This window comes from Furipterus horrens, unplaced genomic scaffold (assembly GCF_987537825.1).
Source record: "Furipterus horrens unplaced genomic scaffold, mFurHor1.1.pri manual_scaffold_9, whole genome shotgun sequence".
NCBI classification, from domain to species: domain Eukaryota; kingdom Metazoa; phylum Chordata; class Mammalia; order Chiroptera; family Furipteridae; genus Furipterus; species Furipterus horrens.
The window spans coordinates 51980203-52002626 of record NW_028327179.1 but is presented as its reverse complement, the minus strand read 5'-3'; the positions used below and the strand labels follow the sequence as shown (position 1 = coordinate 52002626).

The 22424-nt window shown below is 40.4% G+C and overlaps 1 protein-coding gene and 2 pseudogenes across 3 annotated transcripts in view; 2 read left to right on the top strand and 1 right to left on the bottom strand.

The window, feature by feature from the left end:
* SRPK2 (SRSF protein kinase 2) overlaps window positions 1-22424 on the top strand; it is a 279766-nt gene that overhangs the window by 7488 nt on the left and 249854 nt on the right. The window lies entirely within an intron of this gene.
* On the bottom strand, window positions 32-2424 carry LOC150001737 (caspase-13 pseudogene; annotated as a pseudogene).
* Window positions 12710-13795, top strand: LOC150001736 (rRNA 2'-O-methyltransferase fibrillarin pseudogene; annotated as a pseudogene).

Genomic DNA, 22424 nt, shown 5'->3' with positions numbered 1-22424 from the left:
TTCAAGGACTGGACTCTTGAGATCTCTAATTTTAATTGCCTGGAAGGAGGTAAAAATATCAGGACATAGTTCATCTTTCAAGTGAGGGCATCTGGGCTTTAACACCTGGTTATTCAAATGATCGTTGCACCATCACAAATATTTCTGTCAGGTGACAACATCAAGAATATTTTAAACATACTTTCTGAGTTGTGTGATGAGAGCACCACTTGCACTTCTGCAGGAAACATGTGGGATTGAGGAGCAGAGAGCAATGAAGTCCTTCTCCATGTGGGTCTTATGGACATTATTCCTCTGTCAGGTCATCTGTAGACTTCAGAGCTGTCTTCTGAGGGCTACTGAAGAGTCACTGACCCACAGTTCTCCACTGTTTGCACATTTGCAGGCCTGGATGATGATGACTTTGGGTTTATCCTTAGGTGGCAGCAGTTTTGATTGTTGGAAATCTGGAATTTGGTGTCATAAGATTGTACATCTGATTTTTCATTATTATGCAGAGTCCCACAGATTTTTATTCAGGATGCCATGAGACATGAACACCAAGTATGTGCTGAGGACATATGTGCTCTGAGTGGACAGCAAATGTGTTTACAGTAACTCCATGGCCAGTCTTTTTTTTAAAGTATATTTTATTGATTATGCTATTACAGTTGTCCCAGTTTCACCCCGTTTGCCCTCCTCAGCCCGGTAACCCCCTTCCCTTCAGCAATTCCCCCCCTTAGTTTATGGCCATGGCTTGTGCATGTAAGTTCTTCGGCTTCTCCATTTCCTATATTATTCTTAACATTCCTGTCTATTTTGTACCTACCAATTATGCTTCTTAATCCCTGCACCATTTCCCCCTCCAAGTTGGTAACCCTCCATATGATCTCCATACCTATGATTCTGCTCCTGTCCTGGTTGTTTGCTTAGTTTATTTTTATTTGTTTGTTTTTCAGATTCAATTGTTGATTGTTGTGAATTTGTTGCCTTTTTTAATGTCCATGGTTTTGATCTTCTTTTTCGTAAATAAGTCCTTCTAATGTTTCCTGTAATAATGGCTTATTGGTGATGAACTCCTTTAGCTTTACCTTGTCTAGGAAGCACTTTATCTGCCCTTCCATTCTAAGTGATAGCTTTGCTGGATAGAGTAATCTTGGTTATAGGTTCTTGCTTTTCATCACTTTCAATACTCCTTGTCAGTTCCTTCTTGCCTGCAAAGTTTCCTTTGAGAAATCAGCTGATAGTCATACGGGAACTCCTTTGTAGGTAACTCTCTTCTACTCTTGCTGCCTTTAAGATACTCTCTCTTTTTCTTTAATCTTTGGCATTTTAATTATAATGTATCATAGTGTGGCCCTCTTTGGGTCCAACTTGTTTGGGCTTCTCTGTGCTTCCTGGACTTGTATGTCTATTTCCTTAGCCAAATCAGGGAAGTTTTCTTTCACTATTTTTTCAAATAAGATTTCAATTTCTTCTTCCTCTTCTTCTGTCACCCCTATGATTTGGATGTTGGCGTGTTTGGAGAAGTCCCAGTGGTCCCTAAGTCTGTCCTCACTTTTTGAATTCTTGTTTCTTCTTTTTGTTCTGGTTGAATGTTTATCTCTTCCTTATGTTCCAAATCATTGGTTTGAATCCTGGCTTTCTTCTCTTCTCTGTTTTTTTCCTGTGGATTATTATTTATTTCACTTAGTGTAACCTTCATTTCTTCCTTATTTTTTTGCCATACTCAAGGAGTTCTCTGAGCATTCTTATCAGTGTTTTGAACTCTGCATCTGATAGGTTGGCTGTCTCCATTTTGCTCAGTTCTTTTTCTGGTTTTTTTTTTTTTTTTTTCATTTGGGCCATATTTCTTTGTCTCCTCAGTTTAGCAGCCTCCTTGTGTTTGTTTCTGTGTATTAGGTAGAGCTGCTTTTACTCCATCTTAGCGTGGCCTATGTAGAAAAGACACCTGTAAATTGTGTGGGGTGGAGCCTTCGGGAACTGCCAGGTAGGGGTAACTGACTCTACTGCTTTGTTGCTGTGTGGCGAGGGCTCGGAGAAGGGACTGTGCTGTGCCTGGTTTCTGGTGGTTTGCCTGGGGTGAACCCCCATTTCCAGTCGTTTCACCCCCTTCCCGTGTGTGATTGGCACTCTTCCAGCTGCTGCCCCAGTAGTGAACCCTGGGTGGGTGGATATTCTGGGTTTGTGTATGTTTTAAGACTGTCAGGCCCTTTAAGCAGCAAAAATCTGGTAGTTTATTCTGCCACTGCAAACCATCCCCCCCCCCGCCCGCCACTGGTTTTTACCGCAGAGGTAATGGAGGTTGGGGGGCCCCTCTTCCTGGTGCTGGAACCCTGGGTTGTGCAGTATGGCCTGGGACTGGGATCGCTTGTACCAAGGTATCCCTTGGGTTTCTTTGGCTACTTCCACTGCCTTTCAGCGCCATACCAACTCTCGGCCCATCTCTGCCACTGTGCCCTTCCTACCTGTCTGGATGAATGTGGCCTCTTTAAATCCTTGGTTGTCAGACTGTCATATATCTTGATTTCTCTGATGGTCCTGGGTGTTATTAGTTTTGAGATCTGGTTGTAATTCTTTCTATGGTTGTGTGAGGTGGTGAAGCATGTCTACTTATTCCTCTATCTTGACTGGAAGTCTTCCATTGGCCAGTCTGTAAATTCCTGGTTATAAGACTTCTGTTCAGCTAGTCTTCAGTTGGTTATTCAGGCTGATTGTTTTATAACTTAGTTGTAATTCCAGTTTGGTCCTGGAAGGAGTTGAGTGTAATCTCTATCCACTCTGCTGCTGTCTTGGATCTTCCTTTATAAGAAAATGATAAAAGTAATTATGGTCATGGTAGAAAATTCAGGCTGTACAGAACAATTTAAAGAAATAAACATCAGTGGTCGCTTCACCAATTATTCTGGTGTATAATCCTTTTACTTGTGCTTATTTTTGTTTTTTAAGAATTTAAAAAGTAGGATATGTAAATATATATATTTGGTATGTTCTCTGTGCATATTTTTTCAGTTTTATTGAGGTATTATTGCCACATGTACATTTAAGGTGTACAACATAATGATATGTTATATGTTAATATTGTGAAATGATTACCACAATAAGGTTAGTTACCACCTCCATCCTCTTACATAATTACCACTTTTTGGCAGTACGTAATAACATTTAAGCTCTGCACTCAAGAACTTCTCAGTATGTAATACAGTACCATTAATTATAGTCTACACATGCATATTTTTGTTTTTTAAAAATTGAACTGTAGCATATATACATATGCTGCTGTATGTGTATAGTAAATTAGGAAAGTGCAGTCACTAATCTTAGTGTACAGTTTGTTGATTTTTACATATATGAATATCCTTGTAACTACCACCTAGATCAAGATATAGATTCTTTCAGTACTCTATAAGATTCCTTAAGCCTCTCTCCAGTCAGTACCCTGTTATCCAGAGGTAACCACTTTGCTGATACCGTTATTGATTAGTTTTGCCTGTTCTTGAACTTAACGAAATCATGTAGTCTTGTGTCTGACTTTCACTCCCCATAATTTTTGTGAGATTTGTCCATGTTGTTGCAGGTACCATTAGTACCATTACTTCATTGCTATTGCTTTGTCATACTTCATTGAATCAATATGCCACAATTTACTTATTCTTCTGTAGAGTATTTTTTCCTTCAGTTTTTAAATCATTATGAATAAAACAGCAATAAACATTATTCTATATGTCCTTTTGTGGACTGTTCACTCATTTCTCGTGGGGAATATGCCCTAGTAATGGAATTGATAAGTTATAGAATAAGGGATGCTTAGTGGTAGTACTAATTGCAAAGATAACATTTTCCCTAGCTTTATTATGAAATAGTTTTGATCGAACTTTTTACACTCCCACCAGCAATGTATGACAGTTTTCGTTGCTCTACATTTTTGACAGTTGATAGTGTCATCCTTTTTAATTTTCACTGTTCTGGGTATGTCTTGATAGCTTGTTGTGGATTTAATTTGCATTTTCATGAGTGGTGGTGTTGAACCTGTTTTCTTAGGTTTATTGGTCATTTGAAGTTCTATTTTGTGAAATGCTTGCTTTGTCTTTGGCCCATTTAGAAAAATACTTGGTTGTAAGACTTCTTACAGTTATGATAGTTTCATTGATATATAATTTATATACCATATAACTCATTACTTAAAGTGTAATTTAATAGTTTTTAGTAGATTCACAGAGTTTTGTTAAACTATATCTCAGGGAGTCAGTAACAATTTGCCAAGTACAGTATTCCCTCACTTATCGCGGGTATTACGTTCTAGACCCATCAGAGAAGGAAAACTCTGACTCCAAAAAACCTCCGCTGCCTTGCGGCATACCTCTTCAGGGAAAGGCTAAGGGAGTAAACCCCGACAGAAAATCCGGAGCCGGAGTCCCTAAGGCGGTTTGACGTTGTAGTCAACACCGGCAACTCCTGCGGCGCACCTGAAGCCAAGCTGTATTGACTCCGTCTTTCCCTTGGACCCTTCAGCTGCGAAGAGAGGGGGGGTCTGCTGCATGGACAACAGCAGACCCTCCATATCACCCTGCCCAGGCTCTGTAGCTTCAGCTTCACTGGAGAGGACACTCCAGCGTCATCGCAAGATGTCGATTCAACACGGGAGGAGACAGATACCGTGTCACTCCCGAGTCGGACTGCACAGCCATTCTCGGCGGTGCAGATAGACTCTTAAGAAGCTACACCATCGTCTCTCGAGACGGACGGCTGCCGACGACGACGTTCTAGACCCCCGTGCGATAGGCGAAAATCCGCGAAGTAGGAACCTTATATTTATTTTAGTATTTATATATATTTTAAGGATTTATAAATCCTTCCCACACACTTATAAAACATCCCCAGTCTCTTATTAACCTTTCCCACTCCCTTATTAACCTTTTCCACACTTTTATAAACACTACTTATGTTCTTAAACATATTCTACACTCTTAAACCTACATAACTTTTAACAACATATGTATACAGTATTGCAAAATTCTGCGATATAGTGAAAAATCCACGATAAATAATTAAATATAATATTTTAAAAAATCCTGTGATACAGTGAGGCCGCGATAAGTGAACTGCGATATGGAGAGGGACTACTGTATATAAGAGGGGGCAGGGTGAGGGCCTTCTAGGCAGAAGCAGCACTGCAGTTGGTATAAACATGTGGAGGTGTAAAATGGCATGCTGGTATGCCTTGGATGTCAAGTAGGTAGGTAAGCTGTGGTGAGCAGTGAACGAGGCACTGAGGAATTCTGCAGAGGCCTTGGGGAGCTGTTAAGAGGCAGAATGAGATTTTTTGAAAAAGATTACTCTAGCTACTGTGTGGAGAGTTTAGAAGCCAGGTCCTTAGGGATTATTGCCAGAGGCTTCATGAGACTGATGGATATTAAGGGAGTAGAAATCACAGGATTTAGTTTCCAGTGTAATGTGGGAGGAGAACAGGAAGGGTCTAGGGTGGATCCAGGTTTTTGAAATAGCTAAACTTGTGGAGAGTGTTGCCATTCCTCAAGATAGGGAATGTGCAGCAGCAGGTTTGGGAAAAGCTAATGATCTTTGGTCAGGCTGTTAGAGGTGTTTGGTGACTTTCAATCAGAGATGTCGGTCAGTGTTTGCAGCTGGATGAGCCCTGGTTAGGAGATGTAAATTGGGACTTGTTTGGGTACAGCTATTGGTGGCAACTTGCTGAAGGTGTTGAAGGCGAAGAGAAGAAAGCCATAGGCAGGGTTGACAAAGGAGGAGCCAGAGAGTTAGGAGAACCAGAACTGCGTGTGGCAGGTATGCAGTAAAGGTTGGTTGTGGTTATTAGGCTTTTGTTGCTGTCTAATTTTTTTTCTAAATGATTTATCCAGTTGTCTCAACTGGATTGCATTTCCACATATACTTGAGTATTATTGAGTGTGTTGACCTCTCTGTTCTTGTTTTGGTCCCATGTTGTTTTAAATGCTGTAATTTAAATACATTTTAGTGTTTGGTAGGGCAAGGATTGTTCTACATTCCCCATAAACACCTTGTTACTTTTGTTTTCAGGTTTTTGGGGGCTATTTTTGCTTAGTTATTCATTAAGGTATTTTCAAGTTCCTGCTCCAGTTTGTTTTTGCCATTTGTTTGGAGATAATATTGAATTTGTAGATTAAGTTAAAGAGACCACAAGCCTTGAATTTGAAACAATTAAGAAAATTACTTTTCCCCCTCATTTTATAAATATGTACTGTTTTTGGAAATCATAGAAATATATAAAGAAGAAAATAAAAAGGACGCATATTCTCACCATCCAGCAAGATATGCACCGATAGTGCATTGTTAATATTTTGGTATATTTTCTTCTAGTCTTTTTTATTTTTTTTAATCCCTGTTTTTTGTTATTTACTTAATCATCTCCTATATATGATTTTGTATCCTTCTTTTCTTAACATTTCATCATAAACATTTTTCGTGTCTTGAAAAACTTTATATCCAATTATCAGTGACTGTGTAGCATTCTAATTTATTTAACTGTTTAATTTGCTTAAACATTTCTCTATTGCTAGACAGATGTTTCCAGTTTTCTGGTATTATAATACTTCATTGAATATCTTTGTCTGCATTTCAGATTTTCTAAGACTATATGTAGTCCTAGAAATGGAAGTATTGAGTAAAAGACAGTGAACCTTCTAAGGCTCCCAAATTTTGGAAAGCTGTCTTAAAGAAGAGTCAACAGGACTAGAACTAGCTAATTATGGGACATGAAGAGAAAAGCCATAAGAAAAAAAAAAAAAAAAGAGGCAAAAGTAAAGTTTGAAAATGTTACACTTAATGAAGAATAAGAAAGTGGGGAAAAGTATTTTGGAGATGGGAAAGAATTTTGTTTTAAGCACACGGTTTGAAGTTACAGGTAACCAAAAGGTGGAAGTATGTTATGGGGAGTTGGTGTGCAGGTGGAGATCTGGGATTTTGAACACACATTTGAGGACAATTAGGACAGTAAGATCAGCTCCCTCAGGGGAGGGGAAGGGGAGAAAAAGCCTATTGGGGAAAAATAAAGGAAAGGAATCTAAAGATCGGTTTCAAGAGGATAAATGGACAGAAAAATCTTAAGGAGAATGAAATTTGAGAAACATTTATTAGATTTGTTTAGTTCATCATTGATGGCCTTCATATTTCAGGGGTCAGTATTTTTTCTTTCTTTAAAAAAAAAACAAAAAACCTTGACAATTTATAAATTTACCTATCATTGTCTCATCTGCTATAGGCCGATAGTATTATTGTAGTGGTGACTAAGTATTAAAGAAATTTATTTTTGTCTTTGTATCAGATTAAAAAAATATTTTTAAATCCTCACCTGAGAACAGGTTTACTGATTTTAGAAATGGAAAGGGGGAGGGAGACAGAGAGGGGGAGGGAGAGGGAGAGAGAGAGAGAGAAACAAAAACATTGATCGGGTTCGTCTTGTATGCACCTTGACAGTGGATCAAACCTACAACCTAGGTCTGTGCCCTGACTGGGGTTGAATTTGCTACCTTTTGGTGCATGGGATGACGCTCCAACCAACTGAGCATCTGGCCAGGGCTAATTTACTTGCTTTATAAAGCAATTAAAAAAAAGTCTGTGTTTAGTGTTAATGAGATCATAACTCAAGGAATAATTTCCAAAATGTGTTGAATTTATTTGCCTCCTTTGAAATGTATTTTATTGGCATAAAGTCTCTAAACTTCCCAAATTAGTATTGACTTTAGACAGTTCTCTCAAATCGTTCTCAGTGAAGAGCATTTTGTCCCTTCTCTTCTCTTTTCTCAATCTGATGAGAACTTCCTGGGCCATGTTCCTCTGGGAATGATCTTTCTTTTCCACATCACATAGGCCACATTTTCTTAACCATCAGGTCTAGCATTACTGGGATTTTGATTGTTCATTTCCTCTTCAGTATTTTTTTTGCCTTATGTTAAAAATAAGATAATTGAGAGAGCAGGCTATCATAATGAAGGCTTCGTAAGAATTAGAATATAAGGGAACTACTACTTTTTTGAGGGATAAGTTGGGAAAAGACTGGCTCATATTTGGGCATATATATTTAATATTTCATTCTTAGCCTTACAAGATAAACCCTGCAAGATATATATGTAATGTTTTGCCTCCATTATTTGAATTCAGTTCCATACTGAATATTTTTGTAGTCAAACTGCTTTACTAATAAGTTTAATATTAATAATTGGTTTATAAACTGTTGAATATTTATTTCAGCTATCTCTTTGGATAAATTATTAATATAAATATTTTTAGGCATTATTCTCAAGTCACTGTTTTAGAATGCGGGGCCTAAAAGGAGAGCGGTAAAAGGGAACATCTGGGTGAGATTGTAAAATGCTTAAACTTAGATGTGTTGTAACACACAAGACTTATAGAGTGTTGTATGTGCACGTATCCCCATTACTACTAATATTTAGTACATGTGATGCTGGAGAAACTGTGAACCTTGCAGATTTACTAGGTAGGGTAGGAGAGGGAGCAAAGAGAGACTTCAACTCAGGGATACCATTATAATGCCAGGGAGCAGAAGTTTAATTGAAATGTGGAAGAGATAAGATGGACAATTTACTTAGAAGAGATTTCTGGCTCTTGGGAATCTTGTGCCTGGTTCTTCCTTCGGTCACAAGGTCCTGTCATTGCTTTTGGCATCTAGGGAACAAAAGTTGCAGCGTCTGTTTCTGCTGCTAGCTAGCTATTGCAACTACTTACCTAGAAATTTTATCCTGTTGGCTATTTTTATTTCTATAATATCCCATTGAAAGATTTTTTTCGGGGGGGGGGCGTGATATATTTTATCATAAAATAGGGTATAATGAATGTCAGTTGCAGCATTAATATAAAATTGATTACATCCCATCTTTCACAGATGACATATATTGCATAAGGCTGTGGATGTGAAAATGCAGTAAAGTGGTAGAGACTTCAGTGAGCACCTGGACAAGTGTTTTTCACCCTTACTTTGTAGTAGTAGAATGGTTTTAAAATAAAATTTTACATAGAACTCATATGTGAAGTGGAAAAGCGTCTCCTTTCTGGGAGAATTGGCAGGTGAGGGCTTGGCCCTCCACTCATCCACTGTAGTACTCCTAAGGCAGCTTCTTGGGGCGGCAACTTGGAATTTTAGCTTTAAAACCTTATTTTTTGTTTTGTTTTTTAGTTGCTATGAGGCTAAGGCTTTCAATATCCTTTATATTGTAACCTGCACCCTCTAGGTATAACAGTAATAGCAGAACTGTTCTCCTCTTTCCCTTAGCTCCACTGATGCCTACTGCCTGCAGTGTCTTTGTGATCAAGTTAAGGGACGCTTGAGGATAAGTTTACCTTTAGAGGATCTGAGGCTTTGTAACTTTATTCTCTGAAATTTTGAATTCTGTTACTTTGTATAGGCAAAGATTATTTTACTTTCCAAACTTATCAGAGAAGATGTAATAATTTCCCATCTTCCCAAAGTCTGATTTATCTTTGAACATTCTTTGCTGAGGCTGATTGATATTGTCAGAGGCAGCTGACCAGGGGTCAGGTTTTGAAGGCATTACTTCTGTTAGTGGTTTTAGATGAGTTGCATAATTTTTCTAAAGCTCAGTTTCTTCATCCTAAAATAGAACTACTAGTATTTACCTCTCAGAGAGTAAATGTGAGAATTAAATGAGATAATACTTATTCTTTTGTGTGGCGTATAACAAACAGTAAATGGCAGCTATTAGTTATTTTATGGTGTTTCAGTTGTATTTTAGGAATTTTTATAATAGGAAAAAAGGAAAACAATGAAATTATAAAATTTTCTCAAACATCTAAACATGTTTATGCTTATATTCACTTTGGCCAGAATAGATCTTTTTTTTTCTCAGTAATTCCTATAAGTTACATATAGGAGATATATTGTTTAAGCATGGGCCCTAAAGTGAATTAGAGCAATGAAATTACCATCAGATCTAGAAATCATGCTGGAGATCTTCTCTATTAGGTCTGTAATTTGAAACTAGTATAAGGGGACAGGGAGGAGAGTAAGACATAATAAAAGGAATAGGTAGCAGCTTTTTAAATTCATTTTTTATTTTTTAAAACTTGTTTAGGCAGAGTCTGAAAGAAATAAACATTTGGTATATCCATTATTGGGTGAAATGTATTTTGGGCATGATTCAAAAAAATCACTTTTATAAAGGCAATTCAAGCTACCTGTTAGCTTACATTAAGAACTCAAATAGATGTTTTCCTCCTGAAATGATTTCTTAATAGACTGAGTTGAGAACTTTGACTAATAAAGGACTAAGGTGGCTATCAGTCTTGAACCAGAGTGTTGTTAGGGTAGGAAATACTTTGTAGCACTGCTGGTCTCAGAGACTTCCTTTGCCGTACTTTACCTCTCATGTTTTCTGTAAGAGCAGAGAAATTCCTCTTAAAGTAGAGATCCTTGACTCTATAACCTGAAGTTTTAAACATTTTGAAAATGTGTTTCACATTCATTTGTTGATTCTTGTATGTGCCTTGACTGGGGATCGATGCTGCAACGCCACGTATCTGAAGGATGCTCTAACCAAATGAGCTATCCAGGCAGGGTTCATTCCTTGTTTTTGATACAGATGCAGCCTTACATTTCACTGTGAAAAAGCAAATGTGGGTTGAGCATGCCTTAATTTTAAGCTGACATTGAGCTATATAAAATTGCCCTTTTTTCCTTTAAATTTCATCAAATTTCATGTGCTTATCTAATATAAATAATATCTAATGTAGCAGCTAACATTTGTTAAGTACTTACTGTATGTTAGACATTCTATAATACTAAATACTTAATATGCATTTATCATCTTTTAATTCTCACAACAGCTCTTGAATTGGGCTTTTAAAATTTTTCAGCTGTCTGAAGTCTATCCTACTTGAAAGAGGCCTCAATTTTTATATGAGGATTATCTCATGTATTTTTGGTTCACATCATTTGGGATCCTTCCATGTTTCCCCTCACCCTCCAGGGATAGCACCTGGCCCATTTTAGATAGTGTTTTTTGCTTGTGGGTCACAGTTAGAGTTCCCACCCAGAGCTAATCCCAGAGCTTTGCCTTGAGGATCTGGAAGAGGCTTTTGGTTCTTCTATTGGCTTGACTGTGAGGAAGTGAAATGGAGTTAGCGAAGAGATTTCGTCACTGTGTAGATCCTGAAAATGAACAGAGAACGGAGCCTGGCTAAGAAGTGTAGAAAAACAGTCCTGATGATGATGTTCAGACCCTGACTGTGTCTGAAGCAAGGGCTACACGCTGGACTTTTACTTATTTTTGTAAGCCAGATTGAGCTGGATTTTCTATTACTTAAAATTGAAAGATAAGCATTAATCATAATGGTCAGGTGGAAACAACCCAAATGTCCATTAACTGATAATTATATTAACTGAAGGTGGTATATCCACGCAGTGGAATGTTATTCAGCAGTAAAAAGAATGAAGTCCTGTTACATAGTACAACATAGACGTACCTTAAAAACATTATGCTAAATGAAAGAAGACAGTCATAAACAGCCACACATTATTCCATCGATATGAAATGTCTAGAATAGGAAAATCCATCAGGATGGAAAGTAGAGTAGTGATTGCCTAGGACTGGTGGGAAGGGCAAGTGGGAGTGATTGTTGATTAATATGAGTTTCTTTTTGGGGTGTTGTAACTATTCTAAAATTGTTTGTGGTGGTGGTTGTCCAACTCTGTGAAAATATTAAAAGTCAATGAGTTGTGTACTTCAAATGGGTGAATTATGTCTGACTAAAGCTGTTAATTAAAAAAATAAAAAAAGAATTCTAGCAGATAACACTATTAGTCTCATTTTACAGGTGAGAAACCGAGGCATAGAAATTTTAAACAATAGCCCATTGTTGAGAGCTGGTGGGTTGCAAAGCTGGGATTCAGAACCAGTTGTCTGACTACCATGTCCAAGCTTACAGCTTTTTTCAAAGACAAATAAGACATCCTTATGGAACTTTGGAATTGGGAGTTCCTTAGCATTTGCTTAATATTAACCCCTTCATTTTAGTGATGAGAACATTGAACCTGAGATAATGCAGTAACTTACTCAAGATTGCCAAGTTAATTAGCGGCAGCCAGGGATTGAAGACTTACTCAAAGAGACAGGCAAGTAAACAAGTAACAGTACTAAAAAGTGGAAGATATTGAAAGCAGACAGAAGTACAGGTATCCCCTGTATAACATGGCACTTCTATAACATGGTTTTGCTCTAACATGATATGACTATAGAAGATATCCAAGAATTGCTGGTAGAAGAAGAAACTGATGAAGCAATTTTGGTGGAAATGATATCTGGAATGTGCTAAGATAACTTAGGGGACAACAGCACTGATGAAAACGAAGAAGTTAAACAGTTTACTCTAAGAAGTGTAAAGAAAGGCCTAGACTTAGCCAGACAGTTAGAGTCATAACTCTGTCATAACTTCATAAATGAAGGTCTATGCACTGAAAGGAGAACAAGGTTTAAGAGAGAACTTCAAAAGTGCTTAGTACCGTATAACGAAATTTATAAAGATCTCTCAGCTAAAAGCAAGCAATCTAAAATAACAGATTTTTTGCAAAAAGTAGAGCACAGAAATCAAGATAATGCTGAAGAAAGTTCAGAGGATGAGGATATCTTGTCAAAGAAAATGCATTCACTTGATGGAGCTTAGTAGTGATGACGAAGAAAACATTACTTGGGGGGCCCCGGACGCCGCAGAATCCCTATCCGCGCAGCTCCAAGCTCGCCATGAAGCCAGGTTTCAGTCCCCGTGGGGGTGGCTTTGGTGGCCGAGGGGGCTTTGGTGACCGTGGCGGTCGAGGTGGAGGCCGAGGCGGCTTTGGTGGGGGCCGAGGTGGCTTTGGTGGGGGCCGAGGTCGTGGTGGAGGCTTCAGAGGCCGTGGGCGAGGAGGAGGAGGAGGAGGAGGAGGAGGAAGAGGTGGTGGATTCCAGTCTGGAGGTAACCGGGGTTGTGGTCGGGGAGGAAAAAGAGGAAATCAGTCGGGGAAAAATGTGATGGTAGAACCTCACCGGCATGAGGGTGTTTTCATTTGTCGAGGAAAGGAAGATGCACTGGTCACCAAGAATCTGGTCCCTGGAGAATCAGTTTATGGAGAGAAGAGAGTCTCAATTTCGGAGGGAGATGACAAAATAGAGTACCGTGCCTGGAACCCCTTCCGCTTCAAGCTGGCAGCAGCAATCCTAGGAGGTGTGGACCAGATCCACATCAAGCCAGGGGCCAAGGTGCTCTACCTTGGGGCTGCCTCGGGCACCACCGTCTCCCATGTCTCTTGACATTGTAGGCCCGGACGGTCTGGTCTATGCAGTTGAATTCTCCCACCGCTCTCGCCGTGACCTCATTAACTTGGCCAAGAAGAGGACCAACATTATTCCTGTCATTGAAGATGCTCGGCACCCACACAAATACTGCATGCTCATTGCAATGGTGGATGTGATCTTTGCTGATGTGGCCCAGCCAGACCAGACCCGGATTGTAGCCCTGAATGCCCACACCTTCCTACGTAATGGAGGACACTTTGTGATTTCCATTAAGGCCAACTGCATTGACTCCACAGCCTCTGCCGAGGCAGTGTTTGCTTCTGAAGTGAAAAAGATGCAACAGGAGAACATGAAGCCCCAGGAGCAGCTGACTCTAGAGCCATATGAAAGAGACCACGCTGTGGTCGTGGGTGTGTACAGGCCGCCCCCCAAGGTGAAGAACTGAAGTCCAGCACTTCATCTGGATTGTGAGAGATTGTGTTGCTGTTACACGTGTGTTTTTCTATTAAAAGACTCATTCTTCCCTCCGAAAAAAAAAAAAAAAAAAAAGAAAACATTACTTAATTCACATTAATATGTAATACTTCTGGTGAAAATTGCTTTAATAAAGATATTTCTCTTAGTTATAAAAATATAATAGTATTTTTAATTTTTGGAACCTAACACCCTTTTTTGTACTAGTTCTTTGTTTCATATAACATGGATTGCGTGACATGGCATTTGTTAGGAACCTAACAACCATGTTATACGGGGGTTACCTGTATAGGCATTGTACTGCGTGAAATATGGGACGGGTCAGTTATTCTAATGACTAACCAGGAGCATTTCTGTGGAGACTGTGACATTTCAAGGGAATAGCTGGTGAACAGGTGTGAGTGGAGGGAGAGCATGAGGACTTCTGAACATCTCAGCATACATGTGGAGCATACAGCAGGACACAGAAGGTGATTCGAGTGGAAAAATCATGACACACCGTCAAGGTAATATCAAGGAGTTCTGACTTTTCCCTGTTAGCATTGGAGACCATTGAAGACTTTTGAGAAGCTAACATGGTTACCTGCTTCAGAAAGATAATTGGCAGCTGTGTGAAGGATAGATTGAGATGGAGGCAGGGATTGAAGATTTGGGGATAAATTTTATCATGCTATCACAGGGATCCAGATGTGAGAGGATGGGTGATTGATGTTAGGGATGGAAGGCAGAGGGCAGATATGTGAGTGTGCATGGGTGGAATTATTAGGACTTGACAGGTGATTAGAAGCATGCTAGACTGTGAGTTAGTTGTATCCTGCTTGCCATGCGTCCCTGGCTCCAGCACAGTGCTGAATACATCGGTTGAAAGCAGAAGAAGGAGGATTTTAATATGACTTTGGCTGTCTCATTCTCTTACTGAAAATTTTGGTCTGTTAGTGACCACAGGAGAAGCAGCAGGGTTAGGTAGGGAAGAAGGGGAAAAAAGTAAGGAATTAGGGGGAGAGGCAAAGCATTCAGATTTTGTTGAGTTTGAGGTACTTGTGAGACACTCATATGGGGCTGTTGAGCTGGGGAAATCAGGATCTGTGACCCAGATGAGAGATAGAGTCTGTCATACATGTAGGACATCTGCAAAAAGGTTGAAACTGTTGTTAGGGATAAAGAAGCAAACCAGTGACTCTCAAACCAGTAGGAGATAAAATTAACAGATTAATCGTGGAAAAGGGGTGAGGAAATGACATTCTGCAGCTCCTCACACATTTCTCTGGGATCAAAAGGAAGAAGATTGTTGTCACCAAACAGAGAAATGGGAAGATGTAGCTAAATAACTTTGCAAATAAGTTGGAGATAGACCTATAACTAGATTACTCTTAGTTAATCACATCCTGAGTTACGTAGTTAAGCAAGTTAGATTGTGAACCTGGATTAACCAGTAATGGACAAACGGGGGAGGAGAGGGGAGGGTGAGCTAATTGCTTTAGTATAAAACCAGTTTTCTTTGTCTACTTTGCGCGCACACGCTCCTGGCTGGAGGTGCGCCTGACTGCAGACTCATGAATAAAGGCTTCGCTTTGCTGCTCAAGTCCTGTGTCCCAGTGTTTTATTGTGAGCCTTTTCTCACACTATGAGAATTAAGAGACAAGGACTGCCCTAACCGTTGTGGCTCAGTTGGTTGGGCATTGTCCTACAAAGTGAAAGGTTACAGGTTGGTTTGATCTCCAGTCAGGGCACATGCCTGTGTTGCAGGTTTGGTCCCTGTTTGGGGTGTGTATGAGAGGCAACCAATTGATGTTTCTCTCTTACTTTGATGTTTCTCTCTCACATTGATGTTTCTCTCCCTCTCTTTCTCCCTGTTGGGGAACCCCGACCCAGAGATCCCCTGGTGTCATGGATGAAGTGAAGACTTCCCAGGCAGCTTGCGCTAGGGGAAAGAAGGCCGGCAAATGCTTGAGAGACAAATGTCCTGATTGCCTTCCTCCAAGATCTTTTATTGAGTGCAGTAAGCTTAACGACATATAGCATGCATGTAAAGCTCCTCAACCAATGTTAAACAGTGCTGATTACAGAAAACAGATATTGTTCAGGGATAACAATTGAAGGAACGTTGAGATCTTTCTCAGGTCAGGGTGTGTTGTACACAAAAACTTCAGATGGCCATAAAATAGGGAGGGTAAGTTCATTTTGAATTAAGGTTAAAACCTCTGCTGCTGATATGATAAAGCGATCTGCGAGGCAAAAGAACAGGGCAAGCTTCAAAGGACATAAAGCATTTTCTCATGGCCCGATTCCCACCAGGGCCCACTGGCTATACCATCAAGGCACATATGCACCCAGCTTTCCTGGTTTTCTGGTCAGGTCTTATAGGCCTGGCCTGTGTGGGGCCCCAAGTCTCAATACTTTCCCAGGGGGACCCTGACACCTCCCTTCGCCTCTAAATAAATAAATAAATAAAATCCTTAAAAAAATTAAGAAAAGACAAGGTCCAAGGAAAAAACTTCAAGGGTAACCTACATTTCAAAGGGGCAGGGGGAGGGGTAATAACAATAGCAGAGACCTGAAGAGAACCATGTCATTAGTTCTTTCTCTGAGAGCAAAGAAGGGGGACAGTTCTAGATGAGTGTCATATGCAACAGAGTAAATGAAGACCTGTTATAAAGGCTGTTGGACAACTTAGTTGGGTAATGGAGTGCTCCCTCTTGAGAATTATTTTCTTAGGAACTTTATTTTTCATCAACCTTATTTCTATTCTGTTAAGAGTTTGTGGAAGAAGAGCTTAAGGCCACACTCAGTGGTTGTTCCTACTCATTCAGTGGCCTGCACAGTAGGGGCTGCTGACCAGTCTTTAGTGTCAGCTGAGCGCTCCAGTCTTCAGTAGGAAACTGCTGAATAGACACAGAGGGCATCTGCACCTTCAGGCCCAGTCAGTGATCTCAGGCTGAGCAGCAGAGAACTAAGGAGCCAGCACAGTCCATTCACCCTGAAATTCCTCCTTGGTCACAGCCTTTTTGGCAGCAACGTGCTCCTCCTTCTCAGTCTCTTTAGGACTTCTCATGGGTGTTCACAGGAGATGGTGCCACACATGCGCAGGACTTCTCAAGCCAGCATTCACCACGTCAGACCCACTGAGTGAGCCCCTTGTCATCGCAAGGGATGGCAATGTCTTTATAGACTGGAGGAGAGTCTGCGTTACACAGAGCAGTGGTAGGCAGGTTAACATAAGATGCTTTGGTGAGAGGCTGGTGCTCAGCCCTGAGATCAGTAACCACCAGAAGTATCGGCTCCCGGAAGGCTGCTTGGATCTGGTAGTGGAGGCTCAAGGAGTGAAGCAGCTGGCAATAGGAGTGACTCCAGTGGCAGCAGCAAACTTCAGCGCAGCTTGCTGGCCAGTATTCCTGGACAATAAGACACTGACAATGTGCAGGGTTTTCAGTGGCAACAATGGCACGAGCTGCTAGCAGAACTTCTCCCAGGTCCTCTTCAGATTAATGATGTAGACGCCATCACTTTTCCTTTTGTAGATGTACTGTTCCATTTGGAAGTCAAGTTTGGTGCCACCTCAGTGGGTTCCTACTGCAAGGAATTTGAGGACATCCTCCTCCTTCATTCGCAGGACATCAAGGCCTCCAGACATTGTGAAAGTTTTCCTTTAAGTTACATGGGAACTGAGAACAAAGCTCTATGGGCCCCTCTCTGGGTAGTGCAGAAAGGAGAGAATTGGGGATTTTTAATGCATGGTTGGAAGTCTGGGGTCGTCGGCAGCCGTCCGTCTCGAGAGACGATGGTGTAGCTTCTTAAGAGTATCTGCACCGCCGAGAATGGTTGTGCAGTCCGACTCGGGAGTGACACGGTATCTGTCTCCTCCCGTGTTGAATCGACATCTTGCGATGACGCTGGAGTGTCCTCTCCAGTGAAGCTGAAGCTACAGAGCCTCGAGAGACGGTGGTGTAGCTTCTTAAGAGTCTATCTGCACCGCCGAGAATGGCTGTGCAGTCCGACTCGGGAGTGACACGGTATCTGTCTCCTCCCGTGTTGAAACGACATCTTGCGATGACGCTGGAGTGTCCTCTCCAGTGAAGCTGAAGCTACAGAGCCTGGGCAGGGTGATATGGAGGGTCTGCTGTTGCCCATGCAGCAGACCCCCCCTCTCTTCGCAGCTGAAGGATCCAAGGGAAAGACGGAGTCAATACAGCTTGGCTTCAGGTGCACCGCAGGAGTTGCCGGTGTTGACTACAACGTCAAACCGCCTTAGGGACTCCGGCTCCGGATTTTCTGTCGGGGTTTACTCCCTTAGCCTTTCCCCTGAAGAGGTATGCCACAAGGCAGCGGAGGTTTTTTGGAATCAGAGTTTTCCTTCTCTGATGTATCCTGACTGGAAGATCGAACCAGCGACACTTAGCTCGCAGGCCGACGCTCAATCCAGCCAGGGTTGAAAGTCTGGGGTAGGATGGTAATAAAGAGCAGATTAAAGAAACAAGATAAGTAACGGTGAACATTTACTGAATGTTCACTACCTGTTAGGTAGGCATCATGCAATTCTGGACATGTTTTCCATTTAATCCTAATAGTGACTGTAAGAGGTAAGGTAAATGAAGAGAGTATTGTAAAATGGGGAAGGTATTTAGAATGAAGTTATTACCTGTCATATTACAGATGACAAAACTGAAACTGAGAAATTGGATTTTAGTCCAGGTCACATAGCTGCTGCTGCTACTGCTGCCTTTTTTTTTTTTTTTTTTTAAGATTTTACTTATTTATTTTTAGAGGGAAAGGGAAGAAGAAAGAAAGAGAGAGAAACATTGATCAACCACTTCCCACATGCCCCGAAACAGGGAACCTAGCCCCAAACCCAGGCTTGTGCCCTGACCAGGAATTGAACCAGCGACCTTTCAGTTTGCGGGCTGGGGCTCAATACACTGAGTCTCACCTGCCAGGGCTTTGAGCATGTTTTTTATGCTTAACTATGCCTCAGTTTCCTAATTTGTAATGCAGATTAATTAAAATATTTATCTCATGGGCTTAGTGTGAGGATTAAATAATGTATATGATATATTTGCACAATATTTGCATATATTAGGCCAGGTATTACTTAATAAGTAATAATTTTAAGACTTTTCTTTCTGGTTGTGTCTGTTCTGCTGTTTCTTTTTGAGCTTTAGCCTGTATTTGGCCCTAGGTTTTCATGTGGATATTTATGAAGGATTCCTTATTATATAGGGCGTAAAAGTATGAGTATGGTTATGCTACTATTGACCTCCCATTCCCCATTACTTCATGGCAAGCTCAAATATGTTACTTTAAAGAAAACCTTTTGTTTTAAAAAATATATCACCTGATTGTACAAAACTAGTTTGGTTAGAAAATATTTCAGACTATTCTGTACCAAGTAGTGACTTACTAAATTTGTCAAGCAGTTATATAGTCTCATTGATATTAATATGTCATTTGTATGGAACAATTTGAAAATGTTTGATTTTTCTAATTTTATGTTTTGAAGGAAGATTTCTAATTCTGTCTTTTACGAATAATTGAGACTTTTGGGATGTCTTAGTTAGTGATAGTTTAGTGTTAATTGCAAGTTGCTGAACATGACTTTCCTTAGTAGTGCAAATGACATACATAAAACCTCCTCTAATTCTTATTGATAGCATAGTTTTTATTGTGGTGAAATATGCATAAATAAGACATTTTAACCGTTTTTAAGTGTACATACAGTTCAGTGGCATTGAGAATATTCACATTGTTTTGCAATCGTCACCACAACTCATCTCCAGAACTTTTCAATCCCAGATTCATACTCTGTACTATCAGACACCAGAGTTTTATTAAACATTTTCTTACTAGGTACTACTGTGAAAACCATTTGATTTTTAATTTCTAAGATGACTTGAGTTAAAATTTATCGCACTGCTATTTGTTATAGTTGAAACATATAAATTGACTCTACCTATGTATTGTTAGAGTATATTTGCAGTGCATATCTTTGTGAAGGTTCCCAGATATCTTATTTCATATAATATTTAAGAGAAAGTTTCTGTTTTTTTTGAGGTGATATCTCATTGTGGTTTTATGTTTTTAAGTATATTTTATTGATTATCCTATTACAGTTGCCCCAATTTTTCCCCCCTTTGCCCCCCTCTACCCAGTTCCTTCCTTCCCGCCACCAGTCCCCCTGCCCCTTAGTTCATGTCCATGGGTCATGCATATAAGTTCTTTGGCTTCTCCATTTACTTTACTATTCTTAATGCCCCTCTGTTGGTTTTGTACCTACCAATTATGCTTCTTGATCCCTGCACGTTTTCCCTCATTCTCCCCCTTCCCCTTACCTGCTGATAACCCTCCATGTGATCTCCATATCTACAGTTATGTTCCTTGTTCTAGTTGTTTGCTTAGTTGTTTCTTGCTTTTTAGACTCATTTGTTAATAGTTGTGAGTTTGTTGTCATGTTAATGTTCATAGTTTTGACCTTCTTTTTCTTAAATGTGTCCATTTAACATTTCATATAATAATGGCTTGGTGATGATGAACTCCTTTAGCTTTACCTTGTTTGGGAAGCTCTTTATCTGCCCTTCCATTCCAAATGATAGCTTTGCTGGATAGAGTAATATTGGTTGTGAGGCCCTTGCTTTTCATCACTTTGAATACTTCTTGCCAGCCCCTTCATGCTGGCAAAGTTTCTTTTGAGAAATAAGCTGACAGTCTCATAGGAACTCCTTAGGTATCTCTTTCCTTTTCTCTTGATGCTTTTAAGATTCTCTCTTTATCGTTAACCTTTGGCATTTTAATTATGATGTGTCTTGGTGTGGTCCTCTTTGGGTCTACATAGCTTGTTTGGGACTTCCTGTGCTTCCTGGACTTGTATGTCTATTTCCTTTGCCAAATTAAGGAAGTTTTCCTTCATTATTTTTTCACATAAGTTTTTAGTTTCTTGCTCTTCCTCTTCTCCTTCTGACACCCCCGTGATTTGGATGTTGGGATGTTTAAAGTTGTTCCAGAGGTTCCTAAGCCTCTCCTTGGTGTTTTGAATTCTTGTTTCTTCATTTTGTACTGGTTGACTGTTTATTTCTTCCTTATGTTCCAAATCGTTGGTTTGAACCCTAGCTTTCTTCCCTTCACTATTGATTTCATGCGGATTTTTTTTCATTTCACTTAGTGTAGCCTTCTCTTCTTCTCTGTGTATTTGTTATACTCAGTCATTTCTGTGAGCTTCTTTATCACCAGTGTTTTGAACTCTGCACCTGTCAGGTTGGCTATCTCCTCCTTGCTTAATTTTCCCTCTGGACCCTTGGTCTGCTCCCTCTTTTGGACCATACTTCTCTATCTCCTCAACTTGACAGCCTTCGGTGTTTGCCTCTGTGTCTTGGGTAGAGCTGTGCACCTGTTACGTTGTAAGGGGTGGAGCCTTGGTATTTGTCTATGCTGGGTGAACTATTGCACTACAGTGTGGCGCTGTATGTAGGGGGTGGGTCAGAGAAGGAACAATGCTGCTTGCTCAGCACTTGCCCCTTTTTTCATCACTTCTGCTTCCCTTATGTGACTGGTGCCCTGCTAGCTGTTGCCCTAGTGATGATTCCCAGAGTGGGTGGGTTTGCATACATTCTAGGACCACGGGGGTCCTGTAAACAGACTCTCCTAAGAGACTGGCAGTTTCTTCCGCTGCTCCAACCCCTACTGGTTTTCATAGCCAGAAGCAATGATGCTTTATTTTCCCAGTGCTGGAACTGTGAGCTGTGCAGTCTGGCCTGGGACTGGGATTGCTCCCCAGGTGTCCTTCCCAGCTTTTATAATGTGTGACTGCTCTTTCTGCCAGGCAGCTACAGCCACACTGGCTCTGCTTCTCCTACCTGTCTGGATGAGTATTACTTCTTTATATCTTTGTTGGACTTCCATGCAGTTTGATTTTTTGGTAGTTCTGGTTGTTTTTGTTTTGAAGTAGATGTAATCATTCTTATGGTTGTACAAGGAGGCGAAGTGTGTCTACCTACACCTCCATCTTGGCATGGAGTGTCTAAAAGAAAGTTTCAATAGCAGCAAAATACTATGGATACTTCTTTGGAGATCACTGTAAATAATTTATGCATTAAGAGTTTTAAGCCTCTCTCTTTTTTAAAAAAGATTTTATTTATATTTTGAGGGATGGGAAGAGAGACAGAAAGAGAGGGAGAGAAACATCGATGTGAGAGAGAAACATCGATCAGTTGCCTCTCACATGTGCTCTTTAGGGATTGAACCCACAGCTCAGGCATGTGCCCTTGATTGATTATCAAACCAGCGACCTTTTGCTTTATGGGACAGTGCCCAACTGAGTCACACTGATCAGGACTTATGTTCTCTTTAAAAAAACTTATATCAGGTTTGCTTTACAGCCAGTTTACTATCATCATGAGAAATAATTTATCATACTTTTTTTTAAATTGTGGAAAATATACACAACTTGAGAGAGAAACATTGATTGGTTACCTCCCAAATGTGCCCCAATGTGGGATTGAACCTGTAACGTAGGCATGTGCCCTGACAGGGAATTGAACCGGCAGCCTTTTGGGGCATGTAATGATGCTCCAACCAACTGAGCCATGCAGCCAGGACTGCACATTTTCGTGTTTTATTATACCCATTTAACGACAACTCCTGCTACCCACCTCACTCTACCCTTTGCAACTGCTCTTTACTTTCTAA